This window comes from Lolium perenne, chromosome 6 (genome assembly GCF_019359855.2).
Source record: "Lolium perenne isolate Kyuss_39 chromosome 6, Kyuss_2.0, whole genome shotgun sequence".
NCBI lineage: Eukaryota > Viridiplantae > Streptophyta > Magnoliopsida > Poales > Poaceae > Lolium > Lolium perenne.
In genome coordinates, this window is record NC_067249.2 from 113692834 (window position 1) to 113711007 (window position 18174).

Here is an 18174-nt window from a genome sequence, read left to right on the forward strand (position 1 = left end):
AGGTCCACGCGGCTGGACAAGAAGATTACTTGCGAGAGGGTTAGCGGATCCCGGATTAGTAGCAACTGATATGATTCGGAGTTATCTCCATGTAACCCTAGATCGGGGGTGCTTATATAAACCCCCGAGCTTAAACCCTAGAGGACACCTTACTCGAGATCCAATCTCCCCCTGTAAGCTCTCGGCGTAGCCGCCGACTGAGCCCCCCCATTGTAATTCTCCACTGAGCAATAAAGATCTAGCAGGACGTAGGCCTTTTACTCTCCGGAGGGGCTGAACCTGGGTAAAACCCTTGCGTCTCTTGCACCTCGACCCGTAGATGGCGATGTTCCCTTCCCCTCGCATCAACGAAGTGCTACCCCCTGTAGCATCTGCCGTGGTTACATCCACGACAGTGGCGCCCACCGTGGGGCATGGGACATCAAGCCTTCGAGCTACGGCGAGGCCCTACTCGCCAGTACGGCGGCCGGTTGCTTCCGGCAGGATGATCGCCACCGGCAATTTCTTCCACATCCAGCCAAGCACATACCGGCCCGCCTCGTCGCCTCTCAAGCACGCCTGGATGGTGCCGATCGGCTCCATCAACATCTTCGTTGGGCTCGCCGGCGTCAGCAACCCCTCTGAGCCTCGCCCCAGTCGCTCGCACGACCCCTTCGCGCCAGGGCAGCTCCTCACCGCTACTCGCCCTGGCCACCGGCGAGGTATACGCGGAGGCTGAGACGGCCCCGGAAGACGATGCCGAGTCGGCGATCGTGGCGCCGACCGCCAACTCCACCGCTGCCTCGGCAGCCGCCGACTCCGCCGACGCCGTTTCCAGCCGCCGACTCGCCGACACCGCTTCCAGCCCGCCGACTCCGCCGACACCATTCCGGCCATCGACCCGTCATCGCCGCGATCGACGCCGACTTCACCGACATCATCGCTATAACGTCGGTTGCAGAATCCACCGTTGCATCCCCGATCGCCCGCTCCGTCGCCACAAAGATCAACCAAGGACTCTATCTCCCTGGTCTCCCACCCGAGCGACTTCGAAGGTGGCTTCGAGGACGACTCCATCCTCTCCCTCTTCGGCAGTGACTACGACTCGGACTCCGTCGAGGCCCCGCGCTACCGCTACCCGACCGCAGTCTTCATGGCAGGGGGTGAAGAAGAGCTCCCGGGCCGACGCCTTCACCACTCCCCTCCCTGCAACCGCCACCGCAACCGAGATCGAGGCGCACCGGGCAGCCCTCGAGGAGCAGAGGAAAAAGGAGCTCGCCGAAAGGCAGAAATTCCGCCTCGAGCAAGATGAAGTGAGGGCCGTGTCCCACTATCGTCAGCAGCGAAACCGCCGGCGCATGGAGCGCGCCCGCGCGAATGACTTTCCCAGCGCACGCCTTAACTTCGACGACCCAGACGGAGAAATCCGGGTGGCCCGAATCCAAAACCCTGACATCCCGGAAGGTAGTCGGGCTGCTGCAGATAGAGCGGCGCGCGGAGCACCTCCGCCACCCCCACCACCACCACCCGAAGTTCCTCGGGCAGAGGTCGACGCCAACGGCCTACCACAACACACGTCTCCAGCCGACAACGTTGCACTGTGCAGGCCGTCCTTGCAAGAATCCCCGAAACGGGAGACGGTGCGATCCTCGTCCAAAGACGCTAAGGCTTTGGTAGCCAAGGCACTGGAGCAGCAGCACGCCGCAGCCGACTCGCAAGGGCGACTCTATTCGCGCACATCCGCCAGTCGCGCGGCGTCGTCAGACGCGGCAAACCGCGCAATCGTCAACGCCAACAACGGCCCGCCGCCAGCACCGCGCGCGGCCCACTCGTCTAACAACCGAGTCGAGCCGCGCCCCGCACGGGTGATGGTCGCCGCCAACGGGCAGCCAGTCGACGCCCAAACCCACATCGTCAACGACCAAGAATGGCGGGCGCGCAATCGATTGAACGACCGCCACGCCGATGAAGCCCCGCGCCAGAGCGCGTTCACCCGAATCGGCCCCGCTTGCTTCGGGCCGATGATCGAGGCGAGCCGCACTGTGGGGTTCAAAGGACCCCGCGACATCGAGAAGTACGACACACACATCGACCCCACCGTGCGGATCGACTCGTACGCCATGGCAATGGGGATCCAGGGCCAATCCGAGTTGCTCGCAGCGCGATACCTGCCCCTCATGATGGACGGCGTCAATCGCCACCGGTTCAACACCCTCACCGTCAACAAGCATCGACTCTGGGAAGAAGCCCGCGCCGCGTTCATCCAGCACTTCGCCGGCGCATACACCCGTGCCACAACCATAGAAGACCTGGATCGCTGCGTCCAAGGCCCGCGCGAGTCGACCCGTCCGGTGGGTGCAGGCCGGCAGGACATGTGGACGACCTCCAGCGGCATCAGCACGGACACGGCAATCTACTGCTTCCGACGTTGCTGCCGGTATGAACCACTAAGCGCCAAGCTCCGTCGCGTCAGCAGGGACAATATCTCAATCTCCGAGCTCTTCGACATCGCCACCCGTTACGCCGACGAAGACCCTACGGTCGACTCGGACGATGAGTACGGTCAACGACGCAATCGCCGCCCTGCGCACACGGAGCCTCGGCGCGGCGACTACCGGTTCGCCGGCCGGTCTAACAACGGCAAGCGCCGCGGAGAGGGAGGACACAACGAGCTCGTCGCTACCACCGATTACGAGCAGCGCGAGCCAAAATCATTTCGGCGCGACACTCGTGCACCTCGGGAGGATCGGCCTCAGCCCAAGCGCTTCGACGCCCGCAGCCTCCTAGACGCACCATGCATCTATCACAGCAAGGAGGGCAAGCCTGCCAATCACACGACGGGAAATTGCTACTCCCTAAAGCAGATAGAAAGAGCCCGCCGCTCCAAGGAAAACGACGGCGGTAACCAGCACAAAGACCGCGCCAAAGACCAAGACCAGCACAAGGGAGAGGGCTTCGGTCGCAGCGCCGGCTCGCTCCATACCTTCACTGGGGTCGGCGACCGGCGGGACAGGAAGGTCCTCGCAAGGGCAGTGGCGGTCCACGCAGTCATACTCTCCGACGTGCCCCGGTGGCTTAACTAGTCCGAGCAAAGCATCACCTGGAGCCGCGAAGATCACGCCCCCGCATCGAGTATCCCGGCGAGTGGCGCTAGTCGTCAGGCCCAAGGTCGCCGACTACTGGCTACCAAAAACCCTGATGGACGGGGGAAGCTCCATCAACATCATGTACTACGACACCTTCCAGCGGCTTGGTCTACCAGACTCACGCCTTGAGAGCACCAAGGTTACGTTCCACGGCATCGTCCCCGGGCGGAAGGCCTTCCCAATCGGCAAGGTGACGTTGCCAGTCACCTTCGGCACGCCCGTGAACTACCGTACCGAGCGGATAACGTTCGAGGTGGTGAACTTCCGAAGCTCCTACCACTACGTACTCGGCCGACAGGCGTTCGCCCGCTTCATGGCGACCCCACACTACGCGTACAACATGATGAAGATGCCAGGGCCTCGAGGCGTCATCACCGTCCACGGCGATCCGGAGATGGCGTTGGAATGCGAGGACGATAGCGCCAAGCTCGCCGACGCCGTCATCGCCGACGAACAAGACAACTCCGCCGAGCTCGCGAAGTACCCGGTCGACCGCAACGACCCCGCCATCCTGGAGAAGCCAACCGAGCTCGACTCGTCCGCAGCAACCTTCAAGGCCGCAGCAGGCACTCGCCAAGTAGATCTTGTAGAAAACGATCCAAGTAGGCAAGTGACCATTGGGACGGGCCTGTCCGCCCAATAGGAAAGCGCGCTCATCAAGTTCCTCCGTGAGAATCGAGATATCTTTGCATGGAAACCATCTGACATGCCAGGTGTCCCGAGAGAACTTGCTGAGCACAAATTACATGTCGATCCCACCGCGCGACCCGTTAGGCAGGGAATGCGCCCTGTGGGAGAAGAACGGCGACGCGCAATCGCCGAAGAAGTAAACCGGCTACTCGCTGCCGGCTTCATCATAGAAATCAAGCACCCAAAATGGCTGGCAAACCCAGTCTTAGTGCTAAAGAAGAACAAGACGTGGCGAATGTGTATCGACTACACAAGCCTCAACAGCGCGTGCCCCAAGGACCCATTCGTCCTACCGCGAATCGACCAGATTATCGACGCGGTCGCCGGGTCCGAGTCGCTGTGCTTCCTTGATGCGTACTTCGGGTACAATCAAATAAAGATGGCCAAGGAAGACCAAGAGAAGACCGCATTCATCACGCCCCTAGGCGCCTACTGCTACACGTCCATGACCTTCGGCCTCAAGAACGCCGGAGCAACGTACCAGCGGTGCATGAACAGCTGCCTGGAAAGCCAGATCGGCCGCAATGTGCATGTCTACATCGACGACGTGGTGGTCAAATCGACTCGACAGACCAGGCCTCGTCGCTGACCTCGCCGAAACATTCGCCAACTTACGGCGGTACAAGATCAAGCTCAACCCTTTGAAGTGCACCTTCGGGGTTCCATCGGGACAACCGCTAGGCTACGTCGTCTCCAAGCGAGGCATCGAACCCAACCCGGAGAAGACATCGGCGGTCATGCGCACCAAGCAGCCAACTTGCCTAGTCGACGCGCAGAAACTCGCCGGTCGGGTCGCTGCCCTCGCCGCTTCATACCCCGGCTCGGAGACAAGGCCATGCCACTCTACCGCTTGCTCAAGAAGTCGGAATCATTCCGGTGGACAGACGAGGCGCAGCGTGCCTTGGAAGAACTCCAGCACGCTCTCTCGAATGCCCCTATCCTCGCGGCCCCGCTGCCAAAAGAAACCATGCTCCTATACGTCGCCGCTGGCTGAACCGCGCTATAAGCGCGGTCATGGTCGTCGAACGGAAGGAAGAAGGAAGGGAGCAACCGGTACAACGCCCGGTCTACTACATCGGCGAAGCTTAATCGAATCCAAGCAGCGGTATCCACACTACCGTAAGCTGGTGTACGCCGTCCTCGTGGCCCAGCCGGCGATCGGCCCCTTACTTCCACGAGCACCCCATCAAGGTAGTCGCCTCAACACCACTCGCCGACATCATCCGCAACCGCGACGCAACCGGCCGGATCGCCAAATGGGCGCCGAGCTCGGCGTCCACAACATCACCTACGAGTCACGCCATGCCATCAAATCTCAGGCACTCGCCGACTTCCTCGCCGACTGGGAAGAGGCCCAGCAGCCAAGCTCCCCCGCGGACCTCAAGCACTGGACACTGCACTTCGACGGTTCTAAAAACCTCGAAGGGGCGGGCGCGGGAGTCGTCCTCATATCACCAAAGGGCGACACAGTGAAGTACGTCCTGCAACTCAGATTCGAGCCCTGCACCAACAACATGGCCGAGTACGAGGCGCTCCTACACGGCATGCGAGTCGCAAAAGAGATGGGCGCAACACGGCTGCGCTGCCTCGGCGATTCCGACCTAGTCGCCAGCCAAACTTCCGGCACTGCGACGCCACGTACGCCAACATGATCGCATACAAACGCGCGTCGCCGACTGCCGGCGCTAGCTTCGCCGGCCACGTCGTCGAGTGGGTCGACAGGCGCAAGAACGAAGAAGCCGATGCGCTAGCCAGAATCGGGTCCAAGCGACTTCAACCTCCTCCGGGCGTCATCCTGGACATCCTCAGCCACCCCTCGGTGCGCGCACCACGCGAGCTGGACATTGCCGAGCCACCTGCTCCCGACTCCACCTTAGTCGCACTCGCCATCGACAGCATCGATTGGACCGAGCCATACATAAGCTACCTCGAGCGCCAGGCACTGCCGATGGATGAAACAAAAGCACGGGCCATCGTGCGCAGATGCAAGTCCTTCACCATCATCAACAATGAGCTATACAAGCGCAGCGTCTCGGAGTGTTCCAACGATGCGCCGCCACGGCGGAAGGACGCAACATTCTCGCGCGACATCCACGCAGGGACCGCGGCCACCACGCAGCGCGCGTTCAATCGTCGCCAAGGCCTTTCGTCACGGCTTCTACTGGCCAACAGCCCACGAAGACGCAATCGCTCTTGTCCGTTCGTGCGCCGGGTGCCAAAAGTATGCAAGCCAGTCGCACATGCCAGGATCGGCATTGAAGACCATCCCCCTCACCTGGCCCTTCGCCGTATGGGGCATGGACATGGTGGGAAAATTCAAAACGGCCCCCGGCGGATATACTCACCTCCTGGTAGCGGTGGACAAGTTCACCAAATGGGTAGAAGCAAAGCCCATAAAGAAGTGCGACGGGAAGACAGCCACCAAGTTCCTACGCGAGCTTATCTATCGGTATGGCTACCCTCACAGCATCATAACCGACAACGGCACCAACTTCGCCAAAGGGGAGATGGCTGACTTCTGCGAAGAGAAGGGCATCCGACTCGACCTCGCCTCAGTCGCCCACCCCGAGTCGAACGGCTGCTGTAAAGGGCAAACCAGAGCATCCTTCACGGACTCAAACCACGCCCGGTCGTGCCCCTAGAGCGCGCAGCCGGTTGCTGGGCAGAGGAGCTCCCTTCAGTACTATGGGGCATCCGCACAACGCCTAACAGGTCAACCGGCTTCACGCCTTTCTTCCTGGTATATGGCGCCGAAGCCGTCATGCCCACGGACATCGCCTACGACTCGCCTCGGGTCGCCAACTACGCCGAAGAAGACAACGAGCGAGCTCGCCAAGATGACGTCGACCTCCTCGACGAGGCCAGAGACCTCGCACTCTCCAGAACCGCCATCTACCAGCAGGACCTTCGTCGCTACCACAGTCGCCGCGTTCGAAGTCGCTCCTTCCAAGTCGGCGACCTGGTACTCCGGCTAATCCAGGACAAGAAAGGGATGCACAAGCTGTCCCCGCCCTGGGAAGGACCACTCGCCGTCAGCCGCGTACTCGGCAACGACTCCTACTACCTCATCGACGTCCGCAAGGACGACAAAGGCGAGCCGCTCACTAAAGAGGTGGAGCGCCCCTGGAACATCAACCTCCTCCGGCGGTTTTATACCTAAGGAAAAAATGTAACCCAAAAATTCAGAGGTTAATAAAAATCGCCGACCATTTTGATCTCAAGCTCCGACTACCTCTCCTTCACCCGCAGATATCCCCATCTCTCATCCCGGTACATACCGGCTTAGTCGCCGCGACAAGCGACTAGGTACTGAGAGACCTCCGGTCGCCGCTGCTGGAAGAGAGAAGTCCACGATCGGCCAAGTAGCCGGGCTAACACGGGATGGCGGCGTGACCGGGGCGCAACACCAGGTCCGGCCACCCACCATCCCTCACGCCGTCGGGTGAAAACGGCGACTGGAACCCACAGCAGGGCCGCACGCTCGGCCAGCCCCACGGGCCACGGCGACCGCCTTGTGCTACGCTATAAAGCACACCAATGCCCTCCTCTACCTTAGGCTGGCGAATTGCGTGGCTAAGTACTTCGACTAGGGACCCCGCAAAACGGACCCGCGGCTCGCCAAGGAAAATACGCCCGCAATGATCCCCTTTGGAGTCGCCTAGCGACTGGCTCACCGAGCCACGACGAGTGGCGCGCTACATCCGAACAGCGCAAACTACAACTCACCACTACTCCACCCATGAGGCTGCTATTCGTACTATAATGACTACGCATCGCGATCGGGGACGCCCAGCTCGAAAAGGAAAACAGTCAAGTCGATAGCCTTCATCGGGGTCGCAAGGCGACTGGCCTGAAGGCCATGGATAGTCGGAACCAACTCCAACGCATCGCCGCCACAAATAACGCAAAAGCAACCACCGAATCACATTTAAGCAAAAGTCATCATTATATTTACAACTAACACCCGCTCGCGGGAAATCCAGCCACTTCTTACAGGTACTCAGAAACTACGAGGACGACCCGGAGCCCCCTCTACGACAAAGCTCGACGCCGTCATCGCCGTGACGAAACTTCGGCGTGTACACCACGACCGGATATGTAGACAACGAGCCGGCGGCCGCGGCATGGAAGAGGCGCTCCGCGGGGTAGTCCACCGGGCCTGGCTCCTTCTCCGCGTCACCAGGCGCCGCTTGGCTGGGGATATGAGTCTCCAAGTCCGCGGTCGCCAGTACTCGGTCGGCGAAGGGGCGCACCGCATCCATCAGCCGCAAAGCACTTCGGCAACATCGAACTCGCCGCCTCCGAGGGGAAGCCAGCGGTGACCTCCTCCACGTCGAACCCTTCAGAGTAATGCGCCAAAGACCATGCTCAGAGCCATGGTAATGCCAACGCGGCAGGAAGAGCGGCGGCCGCCAACAACAGCCGGAATGTTGGACACGGCCTTGAAGACGGATGGCGTGTCCCGCGGAATCACCTCCCGCGGACTTAGGTACCGGAGCGCGGCAAGTATCTCCCCGCACAAAGCGATGATACGCGCGGTCGCGGTCGACAGAGCATTCCCGCGGAGTCGCCGTCTCCACGAAGTCACACGTACCTGCAGTAAACAACACAAGGAAAAGGAAAAATGAGAACTTCCCCTTCAACGCCGACTCGCCATGCTCGGGACCGGCCCCCAAAGCAGACTCGCTACGCTCGGGGACTGGCCCCCGGAGCCAACTCGCCATGCCCGGGGACTGACCCCCGAGGCCGACTCGCCACGCTTGGGGACTGGCCCCCGGAGCCAACTCGCCATGCCCGGGGACTGACCCCCGAGGCCGACTCGCCACGCTCGGGGACTGACCCCCAAGGCCGACTCGCCACGCTCGGGGACTGACCCCCGAGGCCGACTCGCCACACTCGGGGACTGACCCCCGAGGCCGACTCGCAGTGGTCAGATGCTCGAACCCCCGGCAAATAAACCGAAAGTGTGAAGACAGAACTTACCAAGAATCTGCCGCGACATCTCTTCGACGAAAGCCTCGAAGTTGGTCTTCTCGGCCCGCACCGCCAGACGATGCCCTCGGACGCCTCCTTCTCCGCAGCAAGTTCTTTGGCGTGCTGCCGCTTCAAGGCCGCCACCTCCTCCCGCAGAGACGCGGCAGCCCCACGCGCAGAGTCCCGCGCATCGCCGCGGCCTCCGCCTTTACCTTGTATTCGGCGATGACGTCCTCCAGCCTCCCGGCCCTTCGCTCCAGGACCTTCGTCAATTCCGCCGCCTCCGCTTGCCCTTTTCCGGGCCTCTTCGGCCCGCTGCGCCCGGAACTCGGCTTCACGGTAGAAGGACTCCTTGACGAATCCTTCCCGAGCCTCGGCAAGAGCCTTTGCTCGCGCCTCGCTACAAGAAAAGGAAACGGTGAGAACGAACGCCAGGGCCGTGACACCGAGAGAGGACGGCGAGCGGGCATGACTTACTGCCCGCAGCAATCAGCTTCCGGTTCTTCCGTGCCGCCTCCTCCACGAGCGCGGCCGGGCCGCTTAATCTCCGCCTGCGGAAACCAAAAAAAAAAAATGCTAAGGTCAACAAACGAAAAACAGAAGAGACTCGACTTGCCCTTTCAGACCAAGTCGACCCTCGGGGACTGGGGGTGACTAGGCTACGAGTCCAGCGACACTTACCACGTGCGCTTCGCCAAGCGCCGTGTGGAGCTCGGTAAAGGTCAAGGAAGACGGCGGCGGATGACGCGACTCGGTCGCCCCGTCCGCTCGCATCACCGCCTCAGTCGACGGAACTTCGCCCGTCCGCGTGTCGGCGTCACTGGGCGGGGCTCGGTCCCTAGCGGCCTTGGACCGGCGCTCTTTCAGCGGCTCCGATAGGCCGCCCTCCTCGACGATGTCCTCTTCAACCTCGGGTGCCTTTTGCCCCTCGGTCGATCCGACGTCAGTCGACTCCTCCTCCACCACGGGCGGAGCAGCGTCCGGACCCGTCGCCGCGCTCGCCATGCCCCCGCGAGCCATGCTGGGTAGAGGAAAAACGTCGGCGGTGGGCTCGGCGTGGCCGGTGCTCGCCTTCTCCGTTTGGCTCGCGGCGGCAGCTCTTCCGAGCCGACCCCGCGCCCCCAAGGTCGGATGGCGCCGCCTTCCTCTCCGCGGCCTTCTTCTTCGCCTCGGCCGCCCTCGTGGCCGCCACCCCAGCCGCGGGTGGCTTTGCCAAGGTCTTCTTCTTGGACCTACAGGAAGGCGAGGTGAATCGACACCCAATCCAGCCGCAAGGAGAACAAGCTCGACAAGGAGTACCTACCTCACCATGGGAATCGCTCTTACGCCCGGACCGGCCCGAGCTCCCGCGTCGATTGCCTCCTTCAAGGGACGCTGAAGCCTCATGGACCCTTCCAGGAGAGTGGGGCGCAGTCGCTTCGATAGTGGCTCGGCCCCTTCCTTGGAGGGCTCCGCCTTGTCCTCCGGGCGAGAGGTCGCTTCTTCTTCAGCCGCGCCCTGGGACGAGGACTCGGCACCTCTCTTCGACCCGCGCGGGAGTCTAATGAAGTCCCGCGCCTCGGAGTCCGACTCGGTGCGCTCCTCCTCCTTGTCGACCTCCTCCTCCTCGCCCTCGGTCATCTCCGGTGGTTCCTTCCCGGCGAGAGGAGGGAGGTGGTCCGCGATCTTCTGCCAACGCTAATAATAGAATCAAAGGAACAAGTCAGAAAGGAAGAAACGCGGCCAAGCCGTGTGAAGTCGCCATACGAAGCATTACCTGAGGCGCCGGGGTGTCTTCGGTGTAAGGCTGCAAGCCGTCCTCGAAGGAGGTGAAGGTGGCAGTGGTGATCTTGGCAAGTGCCTTCCGGTACTCGCCCTCGTCCCACTCGGTCGCCGTCGACCGGGTGCGGTCGTTCTGCCCCCGGTACTCCCACATGGGGTGAGCTCGGCACCGCAGGGGGATCAGCCGCCGGCCAAGCCAACAGTTGTACATGTCGACCGCCGTCAGGCCGCTATCTTTCAGCGCCTGGATCGCTTGGCGCATATCCTTCACCACCTTCTCCTGCTCGCGCGGCAGCGACCGGACATTGAGGCGCCGCGGGATGCTTGGCTCGGGGCTGTACTGGGGAATGCATACCTCGCCCGGGGGAGTGTACTCCTTGGCGTAAAACCAGAAGCGGCGCCACAGCGACTGCGCCTTCTTGGGGAGCGCCATGTCGATGAAGCTTTCCCCGGACTTCACCTGGAAGGTGATTCCCCCGTTTGGGATGAGTGCTTCGCTGTTCTTGCTGGCCCGAGTCACCCGCCCGTGGAAGATGGACACCCACAGCGGGAAGTAGGGCGGACAGCCCAAGTAGCATTCGCACAGCGCCACGAACAGAGAAATCTGCTGGACGCTGTGCGGCCCGAGGTCGGAGACCTTGATGCTGTAGAAGGCCAACAGCTGCCGGAGGAAATCGGAGGTGGGGAGAGCGAACCCGCGATCGAGGAAGCTCAGGAAGATCACGAACTCCCCGGGCCACGGGAGGGGCTCCGCCTCGTTCGCCGGCGGAACTCGCCATCGCTCTTGGTTGAACTCCGGGATGACCCCGAAAGCGACGTATGGGAGGAGAGACTCCCACGTGACCTTCGACTTGCCCCAGCCTTTCGTCGCCATGGATGAGTGTGAAGTTTGGAATGAAGATGAGATGGGGGAAAGATGGGAGATGAATGCGGAGGAGTGTTGAACCCTAATCCCAGGGGCAGCCCTTTATACCGTCCGCACTCGCCCAGATTAAGGATGAAATCTGTTCGTTAAATCGTCCCGGAATCGCCGCCCCGCAATCAACGGTCAAGATCTGCGCCGTCTCCGGCTGAATAGCCGTTAAACTAGCCGTTAGCAGTCACGTCAGGCCCAACGGTCAACAACATGCAAACGGTTCGCGCCTCGGTCAACGTGAAATCTAGCCGTTGGCCTCTCCACGTGTCTCTGTGATGACTACGCGTCGACTGGCAAATGGCGACTGGCTAAAGCCGACTGTCACACGCCGATCGATCGATCAAGTTACGCGACAGAGATCGGCGCCGCACCCGCGACTTTATCTTCGGAAGCCCGGCGGCGACTCACCTTGATCCATCACCACGCCTCTCCAAGACTTGCTCCAGATCCGCGCTTCTTCACCACCGCGCTTGGGGACTACTGATGGGGGTATGCCCATAGGGGGTGGGTCGCCAGTCCCACTCGCCGTGAAGATGGAGGCTCGGGTGGACCGCCAGTCGCCCAAGCGACTGGGCCCTAAGGCGACTGGGCCGTGATCCCAAGGAGGAGGTCCACGCGGCTGGACAAGAAGATTACTTGCGAGAGGGTTAGCGGATCCCGGATTAGTAGCAACTGATATGATTCGGAGTTATCTCCATGTAACCCTAGATCGGGGGTGCTTATATAAACCCCCGAGCTTAAACCCTAGAGGACACCTTACTCGAGATCCAATCTCCCCCTGTAAGCTCTCGGCGTAGCCACCGACTGAGCCCCCCCATTGTAATTCTCCACTGAGCAATAAAGATCTAGCAGGACGTAGGCCTTTTACTCTCCGGAGGGGCTGAACCTGGGTAAAACCCTTGCGTCTCTTGCACCTCGACCCGTAGATGGCGATGTTCCCTTCCCCTCGCATCAACGAAGTGCTACCCCCTGTAGCATCTGCCGTGGTTACATCCACGACACCATGTGGACACACACAAATTTTTGGGTCATTCCCACACTATGGGGCTCGCTTTCCAGGGAAACCCTAATCCATTGACCGTGCGGTCTACAACATTGACTAATCGCCGTCAGCGCATATGCGTGTAGCCGGACGGACCCGGGTGTACAAAATTGGTTCAAACAACACCCCACCATGATATTGTACACACCATGTGGACACACACAATTTTTTGGGTCATTCCCACCCTCCGATGTTCGCTTTCCACGGAAACCCTAATCCATTGACAAATTGCCATCAGCGCATGTGCGTGTAGCCGGACGGACCCGGGGGTACACAATTGGTTCAAACAACACCCCACCATGATAATGTACACACCATGTGGACACACACAATTTTTTGGGTCATTCCCACACTATCGGGCTCGCTTTCCAGGGAAACCCTAATCCATTGACCGTGCGGTCTACAACATTGACTAATCGCCGTCAGCGCATGTGCGTGTAGCCGGACGGACCCGGGGGTACAAAATTGGTCCAAACAATAGCCCACCATGATATTGTACACACCATGTGGACACACACAATTTTTTGGGTCATTCCCACCCTCCGATGCTCGCTTTCCACGGAAACCCTAATCCATTGACAAATTGCCGTCAGCGCATGTGCGTGTAGCCGGACGCACCCGGGGGTACAAAATTGGTTCAAACAACACCCCACCATGATAATGTACACACCATGTGGACACACACAATTTTTTGGGTCATTCCCACACTCCGGGGCTCGCTTTCCAGGGAAACCCTAATCCATTGACCGTGCGGTCTACAACATTGACTAATTGTCGTCAGCGCATGTGCGTGTAGCCGGATGGACCCGGGGGTACAAAATTGGTTCAAACAACACCCCACCATGATATTGTACACACCATCTGGACACACACAATTTTTTGGGTCATTCCCACCCTCCGATGCTCGCTTTCCACGGAAACCCTAATCCATTGACAAATTGCCATCAGCGCATGTGCGTGTAGCCGGACGCACCCGGGGGTACAAAATTGGTTCAAACAACACCCCACCATGATAATGTACACACCATGTGGACACACACAATTTTTTGGGTCATTCCCACACTCCGGGGCGCGCTTTCCAGGGAAACCCTAATCCATTGACCGTGCGGTCTACAACATTGACTAATTCTCGTCAGCGCATGTGCGTGTAGCCGGACGGACCCGGGGGTACAAAATTGGTTCAAACAACACCCACCATGATATTGTACACACCATGTGGACACACACAATTTTTTGGGTCATTCCCACACTATCGGGCTCGCTTTCCAGGGAAACCCCAATCCATTGACCGTGCGGTCTACAACATTGACTAATCGCCGTCAGCGCATGTGCGTGTAGCCGGACGGACCCGGGGGTACAAAATTGGTTCAAACAACACCCCACCATGATATTGTACACACCATGTGGACACACACAATTTTTTGGGTCATTCCCACCCTCCGATGCTCGCTTTCCACGAAAACCCTAATCCATTGACAAATTGCCGTCAGCGCATGTGCGTGTAGCCGGACGCACCCGGGGGTACAAAATTGGTTCAAACAACACCCCACCATGATAATGTACACACCATGTGGACACACACAATTTTTTAGGTCATTCCCACACTATGGGGCTCTCTTTCCAGGGAAACCCTAATCCATTGATCATGCGGTCTACAACATTGACTAATTGTCGTCAGCGCATGTGCGTGTAGCCGGACGGACCCGGGGGTACAAAATTGGTTCAAACAACACCCCACCATGATATTGTACACACCATGTGGATACACACAATTTTTTGGTTCATTCCCACCCTCCGATGCTCGCTTTCCACGGAAACCCTAATCCATTGACAAATTGCCATCAGCGCATGTGCGTGTAGCCGGACGCACCCGGGGGTACAAAATTGGTTCAAACAACACACCACCATGATAATGTACACACCATGTGGACACACACAATTTTTTGGGTCATTCCCACACTATGGGGCTCGCTTTCCAGGGAAACCCTAATCCATTGACCGTGCGGTCTACAACATTGACTAATCGCCGTCAGCGCATATGCGTGTAGCCGGACGGACCCGGGGGTACAAAATTGGTTCAAAGAACACCCCACCATGATATTGTACACACCATGTGGACACACACAATTTTTTGGGTCATTCCCACCCTCCGATGCTCGCTTTCCACGGAAACCCTAATCCATTGACAAATTGCCATCAGCGCATGTGCGTGTACCCGGACGGACCCGGGGGTACAAAATTGGTTCAAACAACACCCCACCATGATAATGTACACACCATGTGGACACACACAATTTTTTGGGTCATTCCCACACTATCGGGCTCGCTTTCCAGGGAAACCCTAATCCATTGACCGTGCGGTCTACAACATTGACTAATCGCCGTCAGCGCATGTGCGTGTAGCCGGACGGACCCGGGGGTACAAAATTGGTTCAAACAACACCCCACCATGATATTGTACACACCATGTGGACACACACAATTTTTTGGGTCATTCCCACCCTCCGATGCTCGCTTTCCACGGAAACCCTAATCCTTGACAAATTGCCGTCAGCGCATGTGCGTGTAGCCGGACGCACCCGGGGGTACAAAATTGGTTCAAACAACACCCCACCATGATAATGTACACACCATGTGGACACACACAATTTTTTGGGTCATTCCCACACTCCGGGGCTCGCTTTCCAGGGAAACCCTAATCCATTGACCGTGCGGTCTACAACATTGACTAATTGTCGTCAGCGCATGTGCGTGTAGCCGGATGGACCCGGGGGTACAAAATTGGTTCAAACAACACCTCACCATGATATTGTACACACCATCTGGACACACACAATTTTTTGGGTCATTCCCACCCTCCGATGCTCGCTTTCCACGGAAACCCTAATCCATTGACAAATTGCCATCAGCGCATGTGCGTGTAGCCGGACGCACCCGGGGGTACAAAATTGGTTCAAACAACACCCCACCATGATAATGTACACACCATGTGGACACACACAATTTTTTGGGTCATTCCCACACTCCGGGGCTCGCTTTCCAGGGAAACCCTAATCCATTGACCGTGCGGTCTACAACATCGACTAATCGCCGTCAGCGCATGTGCGTGTAGCCGGACGGACCCGGGGGTACAAAATTGGTTCAAACAACACCCACCATGATATTGAACACACCATGTGGACACACAAATTTTTTTGGGTCATTCCCACACTCCGGGGCTCGCTTTCCAGGGAAACCCTAATCCATTGACCGTGCGGTCTACAACATTGACTAATTATCGTTAGCGCATGTGCGTGTAGCCGGACGGACCCGGGGGTACAAAATTGGTTCAAACAACACCCCACCATGATATTGTACACACCATGTGGACACACACAATTGTTTGGGTCATTCCCACCCTCCGATGCTCGCTTTCCACGGAAACCCTAATCCATTGACAAATTGCCGTCAGCGCATGTGCGTGTAGCCGGACGGACCCGGGGGTACAAAATTGGTTAAAACAACACCCCACCATGATATTGTACACACCATGTGGATACACACAATTTTTTGGTTCATTCCCACCCTCCGATGCTCGCTTTCCACGGAAACCCTAATCCATTGACAAATTGCCGTCAGCGCATGTGCGTGTAGCCGGACGCACCCGGGGGTACAAAATTGGTTCAAACAACACCCCACCATGATAATGTACACACCATGTGGACACACACAATTTTTTGGGTCATTCCCACACTCCGGGGCTCGCTTTCTAGGGAAACCCTAATCCATTGACCGTGCGGTCTACAACATTGACTAATTGTCGTCAGCGCATGTGCGTGTAGCCGGACGGACCCGGGGGTACAAAATTGGTTCAAACAACACCCCACCATGATATTGTACACACCATGTGGACACACACAATTGTTTGGGTCATTCCCACCCTCCGATGCTCGCTTTCCACGGAAACCCTAATCCATTGACAAATTGCCGTCAGCGCATGTGCGTGTAGCCGGACGCACCCGGGGGTACAAAATTGGTTCAAACAACACACCACCATGATAATGTACACACCATGTGGACACACACAATTTTTTGGGTCATTCCCACACTATGGGGCTCGCTTTCCAGGGAAACCCTAATCCATTGACCGTGCGGTCTACAACATTGACTAATCGCCGTCAGCGCATATGCGTGTAGCCGGACGGACCCGGGGGTACAAAATTGGTTCAAACAACACCCCACCATGATATTGTACACACCATGTGGACACACACAATTTTTTGGGTCATTCCCACCCTCCGATGCTCGCTTTCCACGGAAACCCTAATCCATTGACAAATTGCCATCAGCGCATGTGCGTGTAGCCGGACGGACCCGGGGGTACAAAATTGGTTCAAACAACACCCCACCATGATAATGTACACGCCATGTGGACACAAACAATTTTTTGGGTCATTCCCACACTATCGGGCTCGCTTTCCAGGGAAACCCTAATCCATTGACCGTGCGGTCTACAACATTGACTAATCGCCGTCAGCGCATGTGCGTGTAGCCGGACGGACCCGGGGGTACAAAATTGGTTCAAACAACACCCCACCATGATATTGTACACACCATGTGGACACACACAATTTTTTGGGTCATTCCCACCCTCCGATGCTCGCTTTCCACGGAAACCCTAATCCATTGAAAAATTGCCGTCAGCGCATGTGCGTGTAGCCGGACGCACCCGGGGGTACAAAATTTGTTCAAACAACACCCCACCATGATAATGTACACACCATGTGGACACACACAATTTTTTGGGTCATTCCCACACTCCGGGGCTCGCTTTCCAGGGAAACCCTAATCCATTGACCGTGCGGTCTACAGCATTGACTAATTGTTGTCAGCGCATGTGCGTGTAGCCGGATGGACCCGGGGGTACAAAATTGGTTCAAACAACACCTCACCATGATATTGTACACACCATCTGGACACACACAATTTTTTGGGTCATTCCCACCCTCCGATGCTCGCTTTCCACGGAAACCCTAATCCATTGACAAATTGCCATCAGCGCATGTGCGTGTAGCCGGACGCACCCGGGGGTACAAAATTGGTTCATACAACACCCCACCATGATAATGTACACACCATGTGGACACACACAATTTTTTGGGTCATTCCCACACTCCGGGGCTCGCTTTCCAGGGAAACCCTAATCCATTGACCGTGCGGTCTACAACATCGACTAATCGCCGTCAGCGCATGTGCGTGTAGCCGGACGGACCCGGGGGTACAAAATTGGTTCAAACAACACCCACCATGATATTGTACACACCATGTGGACACACACAATTTTTTGGGTCATTCCCACACTCCGGGGCTCGCTTTCCAGGGAAACCCTAATCCATTGACCGTGGGGTCTACAACATTGACTAATTGTCGTTAGCGCATGTGCGTGTAGACGGACGGACCCGGGGGAACAAAATTGGTTCAAACAACACCCCACCATGATATTGTACACACCATGTGGACTCACACAATTGTTTGGGTCATTCCCACCCTCCGATGCTCGCTTTCCACGGAAACCCTAATCCATTGACAAATTGCCATCAGCGCATGTGCGTGTAGCCGGACGGACCCGGGGGTAAAAAATTGGTTCAAACAACACCCCACCATGATAATGTACACACCATGTGGAC